This window comes from Bison bison, unplaced genomic scaffold (genome assembly GCF_000754665.1).
Source record: "Bison bison bison isolate TAMUID 2011002044 unplaced genomic scaffold, Bison_UMD1.0 scf7180017864240, whole genome shotgun sequence".
NCBI lineage: Eukaryota > Metazoa > Chordata > Mammalia > Artiodactyla > Bovidae > Bison > Bison bison.
The window spans coordinates 1,390,233-1,410,497 of record NW_011494812.1 but is presented as its reverse complement, the minus strand read 5'-3'; the positions used below and the strand labels follow the sequence as shown (position 1 = coordinate 1,410,497).

General features: G+C 43.1%; 1 long non-coding RNA gene across 1 annotated transcript in view; it reads left to right on the top strand.

Annotated features, from left to right (window-relative positions):
- The window catches only part of LOC104993538, a 75,742-nt gene that overhangs the window by 18,383 nt on the left and 37,094 nt on the right, over positions 1–20,265 (top strand). The window lies entirely within an intron of this gene.

The window sequence follows — 20,265 nt, the reverse complement described above, 5'->3', positions numbered from 1 at the left end:
GCCTGCCGCACCCCCTCCGCGCCGTCGTGGTGCCTTCCACCCTCTCCCCCGGGAGCTCCACCAGCCCGGCTCGGGCGTGGAGCAGAGGGAGCGAGCTGGCTCAGCAGTGGGACCCGGCGCCCACCCCTCCTAGACTTGAGGTGGAGGGAGGGGAGTCGGGCAGGGCCTGGGGCCAGCTGGCGGGAGCTGCCACTGCAGGCCTGGGCTAGGGCGTGCCCACTAGCCCGAGAGCTTCTCGGCCCCGCCCTCCTTCCTTTGGCAACTGGGGATCCCCAGGAGTGGGATGCCCCTAGGGTGCCCCTATCAACAGTGTGCCCAGGGACATCTCTGCAATGGGTAACCGGTTACCCTGGTCTTTTTCCAAAGCACTAACATCCCTAGTTCCTCTGACGAAAGAGCCCCTACTTAGACGTCCAGCAACAATTTGCGGCCCCAGGCAATTTCCTTTGAAAGGCATCTTCCAGCAAGCCCCCAGGCCATGGGAATCAACACTTCCCTCAATCCCTCAAAGAAATTACTCCCAGTCTAACATCAGCGGTTTCCCTTCAGATTCTGCAGCCTACAACGCAACTCAGTGGTTTTCCCCCTTAATCCTTTCTATTCCCCGACTTTACTTCCAACCTTTCCCAATATGTTTCTTCTTTATATTTCAGAGGATCTTGTCCTTCCTTTTTCAAGTTTTAGTGAGTAAGATTCTAGGTGAATGGTGTGATCTACAGATTCTCAGGAAGCTACTCTCTTAAGGACCTTATGTGGCTTCTTGCCCCTGAGGCCAGATGCTAGATGAATGAGAGCAGTTGGGTGTCTGTACTTGCTCTTGGCTCAAGAATTCCAAGCCCCTGGGGCTTGCTTTTTTAAAAAAATTGTGATTGAAGATCTCTGGAAGAGTCTTAGTAGATCTCAGAAAGAGATCCTCCTGAGTCAGTTTTGCTCCAACTTACCTCTTAGGTATACACTCCTAAATTTTAGAATCTCTGAATCAAAGAATTTTATGTATATGAGTATTTTTTAGAAAATATTTGATACAATCCTTATTACACAGGTGCAATTGAGATTCAAAGGGTATGAACTGATCTATCCAAGATTAGACTGACAATAGTAGAAAACACAAGTGTTGGCCAGGACATGGAATAATATAATTTTTGAAATGCCCTCTAGTCTTGGGTAGTATGTACAGATGTGAAAGTTGGACTATAAAAACGGCTGAACACCAAAGAATTGATGCTTTTGAATTGTAGTCTTGGAGAGGACTCTTGAGAGTCCCTTGGACTACAAGATCAAACCAGTCAATCCTAAAGAAAATCAACCCTGAATATTCATTGGATATTGGCACTGAAGTGCCAATACTTTGGCCACCTGATTTGAAGAGCTGACTTGCTGGGAAAGACCCTGATGCTGGGAATAATTGAGGGCAAGAGGAGAAGGGGATGACTGAGGATGAGATGGTTGGATGGCATCACTGACTCAATGGACGTGAGTTTGAGCAAACTCTGGGAGACGGTGAAGGACAGGGCAGCTCATGGGGTCACAAAGAGTTGGACACAACCTAGCAACAAAACAACAGCCAATCCTGGAAGGCCAGTTTTGTCCCTAGATCAGAGATTTGGGTGCCTGTCTTCTAAATTCTGGGTCCATCCCCTCTCTGCACTGACTATGCATCACCATGCTAATCTTCAATGTTTGAGTAATCTTTCCCCCTCTCAGCTTTTGCAGCTGTCTGTGATGGACTTAATGTCTCTGTCCCCTAGTAACTCAAGGACAAGGATGTGGAAAGAAAGTGAAGTCGCTCAGTCATGTCCGACTCTTTGGGACCCCATGGACTGTAGCCCAACAGGCTGCTCCGTCCATGGGATTCTCCAGCCAAGAATACTGGAGTGGGTTGCCATTTCTTTCTCTAGAGAATCTTCCCGAGCCAGTGATCGAACCTGGGTCTCCCGCATTGCAGGTAGAAGCTTTAACCTCTGAGCCACCAGGGAACAAGGATGTGGAAGGTACCCTGTAATCAATAAAGTGAAAGTGAAGTTGTTCAGTCATGTCTGACTCTTCGAGACCCCATAGACTGCAGCCTATCAGGCTCCTCCGTCCATTTGATTTTCCAGGCAAGAGTACTGGAGTGGGGTGCCATTGCCTTCTCCAGTAATCAGTAAAGCTCGATATATATGTTAGTCACTGGTGGAGAGGACAAGAGAGAATATTCTCCAGGAAGACCCTTAAGGATAGCCAGAAAGCTGCCCCTCTGTTTTTCTTCTGTTTGTGGAGTTTACCCATGGTTTCTGGGAGAAGAGCTCTGCCTACCTCTTGAACATTTCTTGAGTGTCTGGGTGGTTATTAAAAATTATTTATAAGACAGTTTTTGACCACCTTGGGTTGTCTGACTTGCCTACCTTGACTCATCTCAGTGACTCCAAACTGTCCTGCTGCATTGGGGTTCTCTGTCTCCCTGAGGGTTCTCTGATGCCTTGAAATCTCTGAGTCAGAGATGGAAGAAGAAGTGTGCTTGAAAGATACAATAAGGACACCTGGTATAAGAAAGAGGAGAGGCTGTGCTATGGGATAGGCAGGAGGGAAGATACAGGGGAAAATGGACCTTCTGACTAAGGTGGGATTAGGTTGGCGTGAACTTAGTCATGCAGCAAAAAGGAATGAGTGGGTGTGTTTTCAAAGGGAGAATGAAGCTTCAGAGAAGAATCATGCTATCCTAGTTAAAGAGTCTTGATGGATAAAGAGTGTTATCTTTGGAGCTAGAAGTTTTAAAGATCATCTAAGTGGGATTAAGAGAGGACAGGTTAGCGTTGAGGGGAATGAGAGTGGGGATGGGTGGGATTGGGACGCTAGGATGTAGGATTAGGTCCCAAGCTTCTGTAACTAATCACCTTTTCCATCTGCTGCTCTGCTGGTCCGCTTCTGCCTGTCCTTTAATTCTCTAATGACTGCTGGTCTGGCCCCACCCTCTACTGTAACTGCAAGGGTGGGAGGAGAGGGGGAGAGCTTTTGTGGAGAGTATTAAGCATGAGCAAATGAGACTCTGGAATGCTCTTTTCCTACTAGTTCCTTCTCTCTTTTCTGCATCATCAGCATCATCTTGGCAGCACTTTAGGGTCTGGGAATAGGAAGCAGTCATTGGCTTTTAGAAATACAGGATAAAAGAGTATTAGAATTTGTAAGGGACCTTCAAGATTACCTAATGAATACCCCTTGTTGAACAGATAAAGAAAACGAAACACAGAGGACTTAGGTGACTTCTGTGTTCACACAGCTGTGGAGTAGAGGGGTTACAGTATTGGATAAATAAGGCAGATATACCCATGGGAGCAGGAGGGATAAGGAGAATCGTTTTTCTCTGGGAGTGTCCACTTTGAGGAATTCTCACTCCTGGCTGTCTCAGAGTGAAAGGGTCATGTCTCCTGCAGAGGCAGATGGATCCATTTGGAATAGCTCCTTACCTCTAACCACTCTAATGCTCTTTGTCCCTGGGCACCCAGCCTCTTACAGGCAGCCCATTCACTAGGAATAGAGTTTTACAAAGAAAGCCTGAACTACAAGGATTATCCTCAGCCCGAAAACAGGTAAAATAAAAGTATCCATGTTGGATTGTGATCTCTATGGTTACTTTTCCCTGTAAAATGCTATGATATACAATCAGTGTTTCCCAGAGACTTGCACAGAGTCTGGAGTGGGTTGTCTATGAGATTCAAGAACTGGTCAGCACAGTGAGAACTGGGGGGAGCAGAGAAGGGGAGTGGAGAGAAGGCAAGTGCTGGCTCCTGGGTGCCCTTGTCCACTCAGCAATAGCCTGGGTGGCTGGGGGTGAGGAATGTGGCTCTGGCACTGGTTCTGGGCTGGATGCAGCTGTGTGGGCCCTGGGCATTCCTTTCCCCACGTGGCTCCTCTTGGGGATGGAGGAGGGCAGGGACTTGGCCTGAGTGGGGTGAACACTACATATTCATCTAGGAGGGAAGCGAGAGCACCTGCAGAAGAAAAACTCTGAACTCTGGCTCAGTTCTGCTTTGCCCTCTAACCCTTGGCCTCTGTATGACTTTTTCTTTATCAGTAAATTCTGCACAGGCTTCCACATTTGCTTTCCTCTTTAGTCTCCCACACAAGCAAACCAGGATTCCTCATACTGCTTCTTATTTCTATTATCCAGTCTTAATTAACCCTATCCTTAATAAAAACCTTTGTATGTGTTTTAATTCTAACCTTAATTGAATTCCAATTTCAACCCTAACCCTAATCTTTTATAGACTCTAACTACTAATCCCAATACCAACTCCAATTTAATTGTTAATTTTAAGCAGCATCTTAATTCTAACCTGTTGTAAGCAACCAATTTGGGACAGCAACTTGTTCATAATAAAAATGATCATAGGTACCATTTTTTGGGGGGGTGGGGATTGGGGGAAGCTTTCCTGGTAGCTCGGCTGGTAAAGAATCTGCTTGCAATGCAGAAGACCTGGGTTCAATCCCTGGGTTGGGAAGATCCCCTGGAGGAGGGCATGGCAGTATTCTTGCCTGAGAATCCCCATGGACAGAGGACCCTGGTGGGCTATAGTCTATGGGGTCGCAAAGAGTCGAACACAACTGAACAACTAACACACACCATTTTTTTGAGAATCTGTTGTACGCCAGACTTTGCACTGGGCTCTTTACTTGCACGGTATGTCATTTAATACCTGAAATACCCTAATATGGCTGAGATTATTAGCTGCATTACAGATATGAGGAAACAAAGGTTTAATGAGATTATGTAATTTGTAAACAGTGAATCCAAACCCACTGTTGGTGTTCATTTCTCTTTCTGCTAACAAATACTTTCTGATTGGGCTTTTCCTAAAATCCTAACTAATTTTGACTTGAATAACTTCTAAATTACTGAATGTCTTGAGAGTATATTATTAGTTAAGCTTAAAAAAAATAAATAGTGGTACAAAATAGAAACCAAACAAGCCAACAAAAAGCCCAAATTTTCCCTGCCCAGAAATCCCATTGCCACTTTAAAACATTAAAGTCATGTGTTTATAGAGTTAAAATAATCAAACTAAAAGGAGCAAAGTAAAAGGAAAAGGCTTCTCTCCTCCCCAGACTTTCCATATTGAGCCACCCCTGGGGGCATTGTTCCCATTGGAGTTTTGCAGCACAGCAGTCCAACCTCCCACAATGAAGCACTTAAAGTCAAAATAAACACCTACCAGTGAAATCACCATATATATACATGTGACTTAGGCATGAAGCTCTCTAGACAATTTGAATTTATCGTGAACAATAACTGTTAAATATATTTGAATTTATCGTGAACAATAACTGTTAAATATATTGATTGGCCCAAAAGTTTGTTGGGGTTTTCCATGAAATGTTACAAAAAACCCAAATGAACGTTGGGGCCAACGCTATAGTAAGTATGGAGAAGGAAATGACACCCCACTCCAGTATTCTTGCCTGGAGAATCCTATGGATGGAGGAGCCTGGTGGGCTGCTGTTCATGGGGTCACACGGAGTCAGACATTACTGTATCAACTTAGACTTAACAGTGACCTGCCAGGTTCCATGCTAAACTCTTTCTTGTCCTTTTTAACACTCACAAGTTCCCCCATGCGGTATGCCTTTACCCCTATTTTACAGATGAGGACAGCAAGGCCCAGAGAAGCCAAAATCACAAAGATGTAGAATGAGAGACAGAGGTTTCCAAGACAGATTCGTCTTACTATACAGCATCAATTTTTAACTACTAGACTTAGACAAGGAGGCTTGTTAGAGAGGAGGTCATATGAGCTTTGTTCTAAAGGAGAAAAGGGGAGTTGCTTGATATTAGAAAGGAGGATGACCTATAAGACTACAGATGGACTCAGATGGATATGGGAGGTGACTATACAAGGGGAAAAGGAGCAAGATAGCTAGCAAATGGGGGGAAGTGAGCGAAAGGGGAGAGCATAATAGGGGAATAGAACAAATATGAGTGGAGACCTGGGAAGTTTTATGTGATAAATTCAGGCAAAAATAAAATCAGGTAATGAGTATGTGTGCCGCTGTTGCTTCGGCTACAGGCCGATTGATGTGTATGGGAAAGACAGTTGGCACACAGAATCATCCACAAACGAAAATACACATTTGGTTACATGGATATCTGTGGCCTCTCCAACAAAAGATCTCTGCACCCCTCCCCTTACATCCTGGGTCCCAGCAATATCAAAGGGCTTGTAATTTCCCGAGCTCTCTGTGTTGTTTCATGCCTCAATGTCCTTAGGCATACCATTTTCTATACCTGGATTGCCCATCTCATTAAGCCTGGTGAAACTTGTGCTTGTGTTTATTCATCCAAACTTTGATTAGGTGTCGTTGACTCTGTGAAGCCTCCTATACAGAGTTAATCACTCCTCGCTAGGTGCTACCATCATATTGAATATATCCTTCGGCTGTTACACCTTTTTCCCTGTGTTGTGATAGTTTGTCTACATGTTTTCTCTTTTGTGAGCTCACGGAGGGCAAGAATGATATTTCATGAATCTTATTATTCCCAGTGCTTAGCTTAGAAAGAGAAAAATAGCTGATTCTCAGTTAATTCTACTGAATTAAGCTGCAGTGATATATTTACAAACACACAGGCTTGATCAATTTTTTTTTTTTCCAGAAACACAAACATGTATATAATCTGACTTCGTTGGTATACTCCCTGAGTTTGTATGTGTTCATATAGATGCAGTGTGTCCCAAATTAGGTGAATGACTCTAATACACATATTTTCATCCACTTATTTAAGATAACATTTTGTAATTCTTGGAATTGACTTAGAGCCTGCCATTTCCTTTTGCATATCTTCAGTTGTGGAAAATTTCCATCCTTGGAGGTTAGCTTTTAATTTTGAAAATAGCCAAAGGCCTTTGGGATCCAAGTCTTATGGATAAGTGACAGTTCATGTTGGGTAATACAAAGAAAGATGAGAGTTGCCTATTAAGTAATAGTAATGGCTTAGAGGTTGACTAATATGTTGGTTCTGAAGGCAGTTCCCAGAGTCCTAGAAAATTTCTAAGCAGTGGCATTCTGGTCTATTTGTTAGTACAAACAAAATCAAATAAGGGTTTTGTCATTTTATAGTCACACTTAAGTATAAGAAGACAAAAAAATCATTTGTCCAGAATGGAACTCTTTTATCATTAGTTCATGCGTTTATAGTTTATTGAGTTTTTATGTGCAGTACACGGTGCTAGTTAAAAGTGGCTGTTTTGACCCAGCTGTTCTGTTGTGGTCTATAAAAAGAAATCTATAAACCCAGATTTCATTTTTATAATTACAAAACAAAATGATCAGTGGATGCTCTTACCCCATCTCCAATTCCCACCCTGGTTTTGAGCCTCATCTTGTCTAAGAGGAATAATGCAAGGGTCAGGGATAGGATAATACTTATGGATGCAACTGAACTGACACTAATGGCTTACTTATTAGAATCATTAGTAAGAGTGAATATTTTAAAAATGCCATGTCTAGTGCTGGCCTCTAGAGAATACAAAGATAAGTAAGTCAGGAAACCTACCTTCAAGGAACTGATAGTCTAGTAGGAAAGATAGGCGAATGCAGAATCACTCTACCATGTGATAAATGCGACAGTGCAGTGATATTTAAGGCATCTTAGAATCGGGGAGGAGGCAGGGCTTAAATTTATAGAAAACCTTAATAAATGACTAGGGAGTTGGCCAACTGTAAAAGGAATGAAAGGTATTACAAAAGGGAACAGCATATCCAAAAGCAAGAAACAGAATCATCTGTTGTGGCTAGATTGTGAAGGGAGTTTTTGCTGGAGATTGCTTTTTATCCCGACGACAGAGTCACTGAAGGGTTTTAGCAGGGAAATGTCAGGGCCGGATTTGCGTTGTAGGGTGGTAACTCCGGCCGTAGTGGATGGGTGGACTGCAGACTACACAGCATTTGACTCAGAAGCCTGACCATTCTGGGGACCACCAATCCAGCTCCATGACGTTAAGTAGGACCCACTGAGGGTGGTCTTGTCCCATCCTAGGGGTAGTTTGGAGATAACCCCAGGCTACTGTAGTTGGACCCAGACGTCAGTATATAGACAATGCGTAGACAATGCTGTGGAGCATACAGACCCAAGCAGTGGTGCCAAGCAACGTTAAGTTGTATGCAGAAGGGGCTAGGTACCCTGACCAGCTGTCCCAGCTTGCCAGAGGCATTTTCTAGGACTTTTCAGTGCTAACATTGAAAAATCCAGACAAACTGGGATGAGGTTGGTCTCCACACAGTTCCTGGCAGAAACAGCCTCCATTTAAGGGCAACCATTACTCAGACCATCTCCCCAGCAAGCAGCTGGGGTCATCTCCAGGCCAGGCTGGAGAGGAAGGAAAGTTGAGCGTGCTGTTTCCCATTTTAGGGGAAGGAAGGGCTGGGAAGGGATGGGGTAGTCATGAGTCTGAATAGCTAGGCTAGTTGAGCAGGAGGGAAGAGGAAAGGCTAAGTAGGAGGCAGCGGGTGAAGATTGGGTTTTGGTACCAGATCTCACCTCTGTTCTCTGAGATCCGGGCTCTCTGCCGGTGGTAAGAGAGCTCTCTGCAGGCTCAAAACAGGATTGCAGAGAACGAATTGGATGTATATATTTAGCTTTTCATTCATGCATGGAGTTCATATACAGTTGACCCTTGAACAACACAAATTTGAACTGCCCTGGTCCACTTACATGTGGAGTTTTCCCAACAAACATACAGTTAGCCCTCTGTATAGGGGGATACGGAACCTGACCATGTGGAGGGCCAGCTGTGAGGCATGTAAGCATCTGCAGGTTTGGTATCCTGGGGCAGGGGTGGGGGCCTTGAACCAGTCCCTGTGGATACTGAAGGGTGACTGGTCACACCGTCCTTCGATATCCATGGAGCGCTTCCTGCGTGCCTGGCACTTTGCATGTGCTTACATCACTCAGTCTTCATGTATAGCCCTGTATCTTATAGGTATTCACATTCCCATTTTAACAGGTGAAGAATGAGGCTCAGGAAATTTGGTAATTTCCTACAAGTTACACATTAACTGATGGAGTTCTTGGTCATGCAGAGAAACCGATACATCCACCTGTTCCTGATCATAAGACTTGTGTGGAAAGTGAAGTGAGAGTCACACAGTCTTGTCCGACTCTTTGTGACCCTATGGACTATACAGTCCATGGAATTCTCCAGGCCAGAATACTAAAGTGGGTAGCCTTTCCCTTCTCCAGGGGATCTTCCCAACCCAGGGATCCAACCCAGGTCTCCTGCATAGCAGGCGGATTCTTTACCAGCTGAGCTGGTACTCCCAAGAATACTGGAGTGGGTAGCCTATGTCTTCTCCAGCAGATCTTCCCAACCCAGGAATCGAACTGGCATCTCCTGCATTGCAGATGGACTCTTTACCAACTGAGCGACCAGAGAAGTCCTGATATCAAGGAAGCCCTGAGGTGGGGGCACTGGTTAAAAATAATACAGGTATCCTGGAGTTTCTCATTCCATAGGGTAATAATAAAAATTCCTGACCTCACTGCTACTAAGTGCTCCCAGATGACGCCTCCGTCCTGACATTCCTGAGAAACAGCACCCCACAGCTTGAGGATCCTTACAAGGAACTCACTAATTACTGAGAGAACTATATCTGTAAATAGTCTATTGTGTTAAGTTTTAAAACCAAAACATATCACTGAATCTTTCAACAGATAATTTCCTCGACTCTTCCTCTCGGTGATGGCTGACCTTGTTTGTAAAACCCTCGGCAATCTGGCCCTTGCCTATGTCTCTGACCTCGTCTTACCTTTTGGCCACATTGTCACTCCCAGCTTGTCCTTTTTGTACCTCTAACAACCAAGCTCATGCCCACCCTAATCCTTTGCACTGGCTGGTCCTCCTGATCTTAAACTTCCCTCTCTGCTCTATGCAAAGCTGCTCTTGCTTGCACGTCTCAGTTTGAATGTCTCCTCCTCAGAGAAGCCTTCCCATTCCCTTGTAATCCATTAGCTTCTCTGCTCAGTTGTCAGTCATGTCTGACTCTTTGCAACCCTTTGGACTGTAGCCTGCCAGGTTCCTCTGTCCATGGGATTTTCCAGGCAAGACTACTGAAGTGGATTCCTTCTCTGATCAGTTAGCATTTTCTGCTATTTTTAAAAATAATTTATCTTTGGTTTATTTGTTGTCTGTATTCCTTCTCCCAGTAGATACAAGCTTCATGAGGAAAGAAACCCTGTCAATTTATCTGCCAAGTTGTGTTGGCAGAAACCGAAAGGATGGTGCACATTAGGTTGCTGCCACAGAATCAGTGCTTATTAAATGTTGTTTGAACGAATTCATGGAAGAGGACTCTCTCCTTCATCACATCTGGAAGAGTGTCCACATTCTTTCATTTGACACATTGATTTTATAACCAAAAACCTCCTACTATCATAAGGCTTTTCCCTCTGGTTCATGAAAGAAGACCTCTTTCTCTTTCCTAGCCTTTAGGACACATCTCTCCAGAGGCTGCAACACTGTTATTAAATTGCTCCTCAACCTCCTATATGTCAGGTAAAATGTCTTAATTCTTAACCTTCTGCCAATTCCTTTATCATTTCAGAACCTCTTCCCTGATTCTTTCCTCTTAGATAGTTGAGTTCAGAACAGGTCCCAGGAGGTAAGAGAGGCCATGGCTGATGGTTATGAGTTGAACATGAGACACAGTTCCAGGCTCTCTTGTATATTGTTCTGCTCTCCTTGATTTTTAAGCTGTCTTCCTTGGCTGACTCATGATCACTTGTGATCCATGTTGGTCCTAAGACCTTTCTATGCCCTGAAATTCTGGAGCTTGCTACCTGTCCAGTAGCATTCCCTTGCCGGGTGACACTTGATGAGATTTGCCAGCAGAGAGTCCAGTCTGAAGGCTTCTTTGTGGACTAGTGCCCCACTACCTCTCACCACCTGAAACCCTGGTTAGTGTGGTGTGGACGAAGGAGGCCAGGAGTGGCTGTGTGTCCTCTTCTAAGGAAGTTAAACAGGCTCTGGGTCCAGCTGTAAGGAGCCATTCTTGACTTCTTATAGCGTAGTGCAGGGCAAAGCATGGCTTTTGAAGTTGGACTTTCCTGGGCTTGAATATCAACTGTGCCACTTCCTTTATTTGAGATCAATCTTTTCACTTGTGAAGTGTTCCACTTTGTTATTTTCCATCTTGTCGTGAAGATTAAATGAAGACATTTATGCAAAACTCTTAGCTAAGAACTCAACCCATGTTAGTTACCTCTGTCTGTGCCCCTTCACCTTAGAGCAGATATGTGTGGAATATTTCTCTGTTCTACTGGTGTGCTGGTGTACTGGTGTGCTGGTGTGCAGTACAATCTTTCTCTGTGCCCATTGTCTGAATAGAAAGCACTTTTTGGGTCTAGGTTGTTGATCAGTCGCTAAGTTGTTCTCGAAATCTTTTTGACCCCATGGACTGCAGCACACCAGGCTTCCATGTCCTTCATCATCTCCAGGAATTTGCTTAAACTCATGTCCATTGATTGACTCGGTAATGCCCTCTGACCATCTTATCCTCTGTCATCCCCTTCTCCTCCTGCCTTCAATATTTCCCAGCATCAGGGTCTTTTCCAGTGATTCAGCTCTTCACTGGCCAAAGTATTGGAGCTTCAGCATCAGTCCTTCCAATGAATATTCAGGGTTGATTTCCTTTAGGATTGACTGGTTTGATCTTGCACTCCAAAGAACTCTCAAGAGTCTTCTCCAGCACCACAATTCTTTGGCACTCAGTCTTCTTTGTGGTCCAACCCTCACATAAGTACGTGACTACTGGAAAAACCATAACTTTGGCCATACGGACTCGTTTGGTTCCAATAACCTGTTCACCCTTACCCAGAGCATTTCTGCTTAGCTTGCTCTCTGCTGCCCTCGTGTGGTCACCCGGACCCCTCGCCATTCCTGGTCCTCTGCTCCCTCTCTGTGGCTGCTTTGTTGTAATGCAGGCTCTTGCCAGATTCTTGGCTGAACTGGCTCCCTCCCACCTCCTCTGAAGCATTTTTCAGTTTATCTTCAGTCTTTTCTCTTCAGGTACTACTATCTTAGTTCTTCTAACCTCTTCTGATGCTTTTTAATATTCATCTACTCTTGTCAGAGATTTTGCGAGAAATGTATCCTGAATGTTACAAGTTTGGGGGCCAGTAAGACCTCTTCAAGGGCTTCTCAGGTGGTGCTAGTGGTAAAGAACCCACTTGCAAATGCAAGAGACATAAGAGATGCAGGTTCGATTCTTGGGTCAGGAAGAGTATCAGGGGAACTACATGGACTGATCTGTATGAACTGTATGGACTGTGGCATGCCAGGCTCCTCTATCCATGGGATTCTCCATGGACCTGGGAACATGTCTCCCTGGATGTGTTCAGTCGCTAAGTCGTGTCCGACTCTTTTTGACCCCATGGAGTGCAGCACACCAGGCTTCCTTGTTCTTCACCATCCCCAGGAATTTGCTCAAACTCATGTCCATTGAGTCGGTGATGCCATCTGACCATTTCATTTTCTGTTGTCTGAACGAGTGAACATGTCCATGGAGAATCCCATGGACAGAGGAGCCTGGCAGGCTACAGTCCGTAGGGTCACAAAGAGTTGGACATGACTGAAGCAACTTAGTATGTATGCACACAAGACCTCTTCAAGTTCTGGATCTTGTTATCTGTTGTCCTGTTCGACACCAAATTCTCTGGTCTAGGAATGCTGAAGGAGCAGTATGTTGTCATAGGTTACTTAATCATAGAAATCCCCTCCTTTTGCCCTCAACATCGGAGCTTTTTAATAAGAGAGAATACACCTATGCTTGCTTTGCTGAAGGGTGATGGTGGACCGCAGATAGACCCACAAAGCCAGTGCTTCAGAGGGAAGGTGTGTGGACAAAGGATATATCTGCTTTCTCTCTCTTCTAATTGCAAAGCATGCCTAGCAAAGGTAATGAAGGATTACTTTGAGAAACTTTGTGGATAAGAGTAAAGGGAAATAAATTCAGTGAGGTGACTTTAAGCCAAATTTGAGAGGATAGGATATGAAAATCAGATACTGAAGAGTTTTACCTTTATCCCAATGTCAGTGGCAAAATTTTTTGAAGCAGAATGTTATGTGAGTGAATTGCTCTTAATCCTCAGATTCAGTGCAGCAAAGACGTTAACTCTTTCCCCCTCTGAATCTGCAAATTCAGTGCAATCCCATGCTAATTTCCAATGTTTTGTTTTATGGAACTTGATCAGTCAGTTCTAACAATCCATTGGAAAATAAAGTCAAGAATAGCCACAGTGTTTAAAAAACACGTGGAGAGGTGATAGTGAGTTTTCCCACTGTCCCTAAGTTACTTTAAAATTGCAGCAGTAACTTCTCAGGAGCTATCTGTTTTACACATGGTAGTGGATGTAAGTCATTGCTACTTTCTCCTTTCATCCTGCTTGCTCCACTGTGCCCACAAGTCTGTTCTCTATATCCGACCTAGAGGGGTGGGTGAGGCAAGGGGAGGGGGGCACAAGAGGGAGGTGGTACCTGTGTGATTATGGCCCATTCGTGGTGTTGTTCGGCAGAAACCAACAGAACATTGTTAAGCAATTCTCCCCCAATTAAAAATAAATTAAAAAATAAAAGAACGTGAAAAAAATGTATCAGTGAAAATGTTGAGGCATTGACATAGAAATATGTAGATAGTTTCAAGGAACAAGAGAGAGTGTAGTAGTCACAAACCAATTGAGAATTTAGTGTATGAGGAATAATACACTATGTCGTACACTATACTTCTAATTAGTGCCCCAGATTCAACTACTTAATGGATGGCATTACAATAGTTTGATATCTATTTGACAGTTGGGGTGGGCTCAAGCCCTTCCTTATTCCATATACAAAAATAAGTTTCAGATGGACTGACAAGCTAAATTTTATAAATAAAACAAAACTAAAAGAAATTGTTAAAAACTATAGAAAGTATGTTTAATCTCAGAGTGGGAAAGACCTTCCTATGTGAGACCCCCAAACTCACAATCTCTAAAAGGAAGGGCTGGCTAGTTTACATGATTTTTATTTTCTCTTTTTCCCTCTTCGTTTACATTTTTATTTTATATTGGCTGTAGTTGGCTTACAATGTTGCGTTAGTTTCAGGTGTATAGCTAAGTGATTCAGTTATACGTATACATGTATCTTGGAGAAGGCAACGGCACCCCACTCCAGTACTCTTGCCTGGAAAATCCCATGGACCGAGGAGCCTGGCGTGCTGCAGTCCATGGGGTCGCTAAGAGTCGGACACGACTGAGCGACTTCACTTTCCCTTTTCACTTTCATGCATTGGAGAAGGAAATGGCAACCCACTCCAGTGTTCTTGCCTGGAGAATCCCAGGGACGGGGGAGCCTGGTGGGCTGCCGTCTACGGGATCACACAGAGTCGGACACGACTGAAGCGACTTAGCAGCAGCAGCAGCAGCAGCGTACATATATCTATTATTTTTCAGGGTCTTTTCCCATTTCTCAATATTACAGAGTATTGAGCAGAGTTCCCTGTGCTATACAGAAGGTTACTGTACGATTTGTAAAAATTGATTGTTTTGTGGATGCCATTAAGGCAAAATTTAAAAGTAAGTTACAGATTGTGATAATTTAATTATAACATAGCCAAGTTTTAAATTGCTAATATGCAGAATATTCAATAAATAATGTAAAAGACAATTCGATAGAAAATTACACAAAGGGTATGAGTAGGAATTTTTAGAAAAGGTATGGTTGTCCAATAAACATCTGAAAAGATCTGCTCCATGTGAATTTTGAGAAATACAAGGTAAAGCAACAAAGAAATCCAAGATTTTTAAAAATTAAAATGATGGATAATATCCAGTGTTGGCAAGCATTTGGGAAAACAGGCACCTTTATTTATTGTTAGTAAGAATGTAAATTGGTGCAGTCTTTTTTGTAGATATATTGGCAGGATGTATCAAAATTAAAAATGGAAATACCAGTAGTGCTATTTCCACCAACCTGTGCTATAGATCTATTCACATGAGTGCCATGATTTATGTACAAGAATCACATCATTGTTTACAGTAGTGAAAAATGGAAAATAATCTGAATATCCATCAACAGTGAATTGGTCAAATAAATTATGCTATAGTCATACGTTGTAATAACATTTAATAGTTAAAAAGAAGGAGGTGAATTTATATGTACCAACAAGGAAAGATAACCAAGATGTATTGTTAAGAGGAAATGCAAATATAATACATATATTGTTATCCCTATTGTGTAAGGTAAGAGAAAAAACTAAAAAGGCATGTTTGTGTATGTTATATTTCACATATAACATGTGAAAATGTGTGTTGATGTAGATGAATAGGTACTTACTGGCTGTGTGTCCTTGGGCAGGTTGCTTAACCTCTCAATATCTTATTCTCCTTGAATGGAAAATACAGATAATAGTAGTACATATCCCCTAGGGTTGTGTGATGTGAGGCTTAAATAAATTAATCTACTTAGAGTGCTTTGAATGGTGCCTGGCACATAGTACTCACTCGATGAGTGTCCCTCCTATTCAAACACATATTAAACTTGGAGAATTATTATTTGGGAGGATGGGAGTGAGATTTCAGATTCTGAATTATTTTTAGAGCTTATTCTAAAGAAGGTCCTTCAAAGCTGATTTAGAAATCCAGGAACAAAATCAGACAGTCCGGAGTTGGGCGATGGTATTGGAAATGGAAAGGAGACTCTGAGTTTGGTGTTGGTGATGGGAGGGCCGGGAGTCAGAAGGCAGGGGCCACTCTCAGTTTGGGGTTTTGACTGATGGACTTAGAAAATGCTGCAGCGTGGAACAAGTAGTGGAGATAGGAGACTGTTTCTGTGGGGTGAAGTATTTTGGAAGGGAGGAAGATTAGTTTTGTTTTAAATTATGTTCTTTAAGCTTCTGGGAACCATCTACTGGGCAGTAGTCAGTAGACTGGATGTAAACACGGGCACTCTGGAGAAAGATGAATGCTCCAACTACCCTTTGAGGTAGAACAGCAGGAAACGTCTCCAGTTCTTAGTTCTCATTTTAAGGATTTCCTTCTAATATTTCCATTATAAAAATAAATAATTGTGATACCATGGAACAATCTCTGGGTAAGGGGGGCAGAGAACCTGTTCTAGTCAATTTGTTTGTCTATTCAGTCTTTTTCCCCCCAACAAATATAAATTGAGCAACTCTCATGTGCCAGACACTGCTCAGACTGATGAGGTAGAAGGAACTCAGTTGCTCACCATCTGATTTAGGAGACAGACATGAACAAAATTGATTGCAGTACAGTGTCCTCAGTGCTCCAATAGCCACCTGCACAGGAATCCAGTCTGCTTAGGGTTGTGGGGGAAGTCAGGGAAATGTGATAGAAAATGAGATGGCTGAGCTGAATTTTCCAGGAGGGAAACAATCCTCCAGGAAGATGTGAGGGTGGGGAGAAGGGAAGGGCCTTTCAGAAAGAGGAAGCATTGCATCTCAAAGCATATTAGCATGGGACTAGAACAGCTTTTTTGTTGTTGGTGGTAGCTTTTTTGGGTTTCTATTATAGAGAACTTTAAGTACTTTGGCATGGCATGGAATGGGGTTAGGGGTAGAGAATATTAGTAAGTGAATTGAAAAAAGTGGTAGGGATCAGATTTTAGGTGGCGGGAAAAATATCAGTAACCTCAGATATGCAGGTGACACCACCCTTATGGCAGAAAGCGAAGAGGAACTCAAGAGCCTCTTGATGAAAGTGATAGAGGAGAGTGAAAAAGTTGGCTTAATACTCAACGTTCAGAAAACTAAGATCATGGCATCCAGTCCCAATCACTTCATGGAAAATAGATGAGGAAACAATGGAAACAGTGACAGACTTTATTTTTTGGGGCTCCAAAATCACTGCAGATGGTGACTACAGCCATGAAATTAAAAGACGCTTGCTCCTTGGAAGAAAAGCTATGACCGACTAGACAGCTAGACAGCATATTAAAAAGCAGAGACATTATTACTTTGCCAAAAAAGGTCCATTTAGTCAAGGCTATGGTTTTTCCAGTGGTCATGTATGGATGTGAGAGTTGTACTATAAAGAAAGCTGAGCACTGAAGAACTGATGCTTTTGAACTGTGGTGTTGGAGCAGATTCTTGAGAGTCCCTTGGACTGCAAGGAGATCCAACCAGTCCATCCTAAAGGAGATCAGTCCTGACTGTTTGTTGGAAGGACTGATGCAGAAGCTGAAACTCCAATAGTTTGGCCACCTGATGTGAAGGACTGACTCATTGGAAAGATCCTGCTGCTGGGAAAGATTGAGGGCAGGAGGAGAAGGGGACGACAGAGGATGAGCTGGCTGGATGGCATCACTGACTTGATGGACATGAGTTTGAGCAAGCACTGGAAGTTGGTGAGGGACAGGGAAGCCTGGCATGCTGAGTCCATGGGGTCGCAGAGTTGGACACGACTGAGTGACTGAACTGAACTGAACTGAACTAGGCCACAGGGGAACACTGAGGGGTTTCACCTTCCAGAAAAATCACAATTGCTCTTGTTGGTGGCATGGCAGATGGGTGGAAGGGGAAAAGGGATGGTTACAGGTAGACAAGTGAGGGGTTACTAACATTTTCAAATCACCGCGGTTTAAAAAGAGGAAAACAAAGGAACTAAAAGCAGTGAGAATGGAGAGTGAGGGATGGATTTGAGAGCTAGTGAAGAGGCAGAATTGGTAGAACTCAGTAGCTGATTAAATTTGGAAGATAAAGGTGAGGAAAAGAGCGTTGACAGGCTCCATGTTTCCAGCTTAAGTGACTGGATGGTCTGTTCCTTCTCCCCAGGATATATCAAATCAATCTTCTTTCCAATTGCTGTTGTGTAATCAGTTCTATTTCTGGGGTCCAGATCTCATCATAACTTACCTTGATGACTGCCAAAGCCTCCTCGCTGTGACCTCTTGAAGTTATCTACCATGCAACATCCAGAGTGATCTATCAAAAATGCAAATCAAATCATAGTTTCTCCCTTACTGAAAACCTTTCACTGCCTCTGCATCTGCTGCAGGATGAAAATCAAAGCCCTTTAACATGACATATAACGGTCTCTAAGATGTGGTCTTTCCAGCCATATTCTTTGTCATTCCCTGCCTGAGCCTTTGGACTTGAGCAACCCCTCGTATCTTGCAGTATCGCACACAGAGCTATATATTTGCTTCTCCTCTCCCCTCCAAAGTCTTTAGTGTGGCTTCCTTTCCGTGTTTCCCCAGCACACACACAACCATACACTCTCCCCACCCCAACCTCTTTTGCTCTGATTAACAACAGTTCTTACTTTAGAACTCAGGTTAGGTCTGCAGCTCTGGGAAACTCAGGCCTCGCAGCCTGGATTAGTTTGCCCATATTTTTGGATATTATAGCACACTGGACCTACCTCACAATCATTCAGCTTGTTTTGTTTTATGATTCTGTTTATTTTCTGTTTCTCACCATAATCCAGAGCAGATACAGTATCTTCATGATCTCTGTCTCAAACGCCTAGCACATTTCCTGGTGTATGATACGTGTTTATGGGCCTGTGGAATAAATAAATTAATAAATGAGTCGGCACTACCATTAGCTAGATAGGTGGAACAGGAAGAGCAGAAGATTGATGGGGAACTATAAGCTCAGATTTGTACATTTTACAATTGAGATTCCTGCGAGTCACATAGGGATGGCTATTTCAGGGCAGCCAAATATATCAACTTGGCTTTCAAGTGAGATGTCTGGCTTTCAGATACGGGTATGGGCATTTTTAGCTCATAGTTGGTAGTATATGGTGTGGGGGTGTTTAAGATCATTCATGGTGAAAATATGAGGAGAGAAAAAGGCATACTTTAGGGCAGTATTTTTGACCACAACCCACAGAAAAAAAATTAGTTTTTATTATGCCCCAGAACACATACACTCACACAAATCCATGTACATGTAACTCAGACAAAACATTTTATGAAACAGTATATAGTCCTTTTAGACAGTGATGCCCTCTGATGTATTTTTTTGTGTCGTCCTGTCTTATCCTAGCCTATCATTTCTTTTCTATTTAATACTATGCAAATGCTGCTAAACATTCTGACTGGCCGTCTGATAAACAGTCCTCTGTAGAACACTGATATCTAAGAAGGAAGAGGAGGGCCTCGTGAAGGAGGCTGAAAAAGAAAGTGCGGGGGTGGGGGGCACTGAGAAGTGGGTGGCAAATTAGAAGAGAGCAATGTCTGTCACAGAAACCAGAGGAGCGAACATTTTTGAGAGAACAGAGGTGTGGTCAGTGGTGTGAAATGCTGCAGAAAGGTGAAGTGAGACTGTCGAATTTGGCGAGGGCATTTTTGCATTATCCTGGTTGAAGTCAATTGAGGAATGGGTAGGGGGTAAGAGAAGAAAGCCTGAGCCTAAGCTCTTCTCTATAAAAATGGAGGCTGCCTGGCAGTAGTCTGCTGAGGATTTTCTCATCCTTTATCTCATTTACTCCTTAAAGGCATTATTATTTGTGTGCATTGTAGAAATCAGAAGAGTAATTCAAACCTCAGAGAGGTTCATTTAGGTGCCCCGTGGTGCCCATCATCACATAGTAAGTTGGAGAACTGAGATTCAAACCTTGGTCAACCCCGACTTTAAAGTCTGTAGTTTTCCAATTGCACCGTAATGGTTAGTCTGTTTTTGTAATTTTGGATAAGTAATTTAATTTCTATGGTCACGAGTTTATGAATCTATGTAATTACAGATGGAGAGGGTTGACAAAAATTATAGACTCCAGAAATATAGAAAATAAAGAGCTAGCATGTACTCACTTAGCATTATCAATTTAATTTCAAACTATTTTAAAAAATTTATTAGTGTCATAAGAGCATGTGGTAAAAATTCAACTGATGCATAAGGTTAAAAATGAGGCAATTATTTGAAACTCATTTTCCATTTGGAGCCTTCAGTGGTCCTGGGAAGAGTTTATTCAGTGCTTTTGATTTTCTAATTTATCAGTTTAGTCTGAATACTTAACTGATTTTAGCATCTTGGTCTTCCTCTCCCTTCCTTTCCCCATACCCAATGCATAACCACTGTGTTGAAGATTCAAGAGTTATTCAGTGATACCATGCAGCTGCTGCTGCTGCTAAGTCACTTCAGTCGTGTCCAACTCTGTGCGACCCCAGAGATGGCAGCCCACCAGGCTCCCCCATCCCTGGGATTCTCCAGGCAAGAACACTGGAGTGGGTTGCCATTTCCTTCTCCAATGCATGAAAGTGAAAACTGAAAGTGAAGTCGCTCAGTCATGTCCCT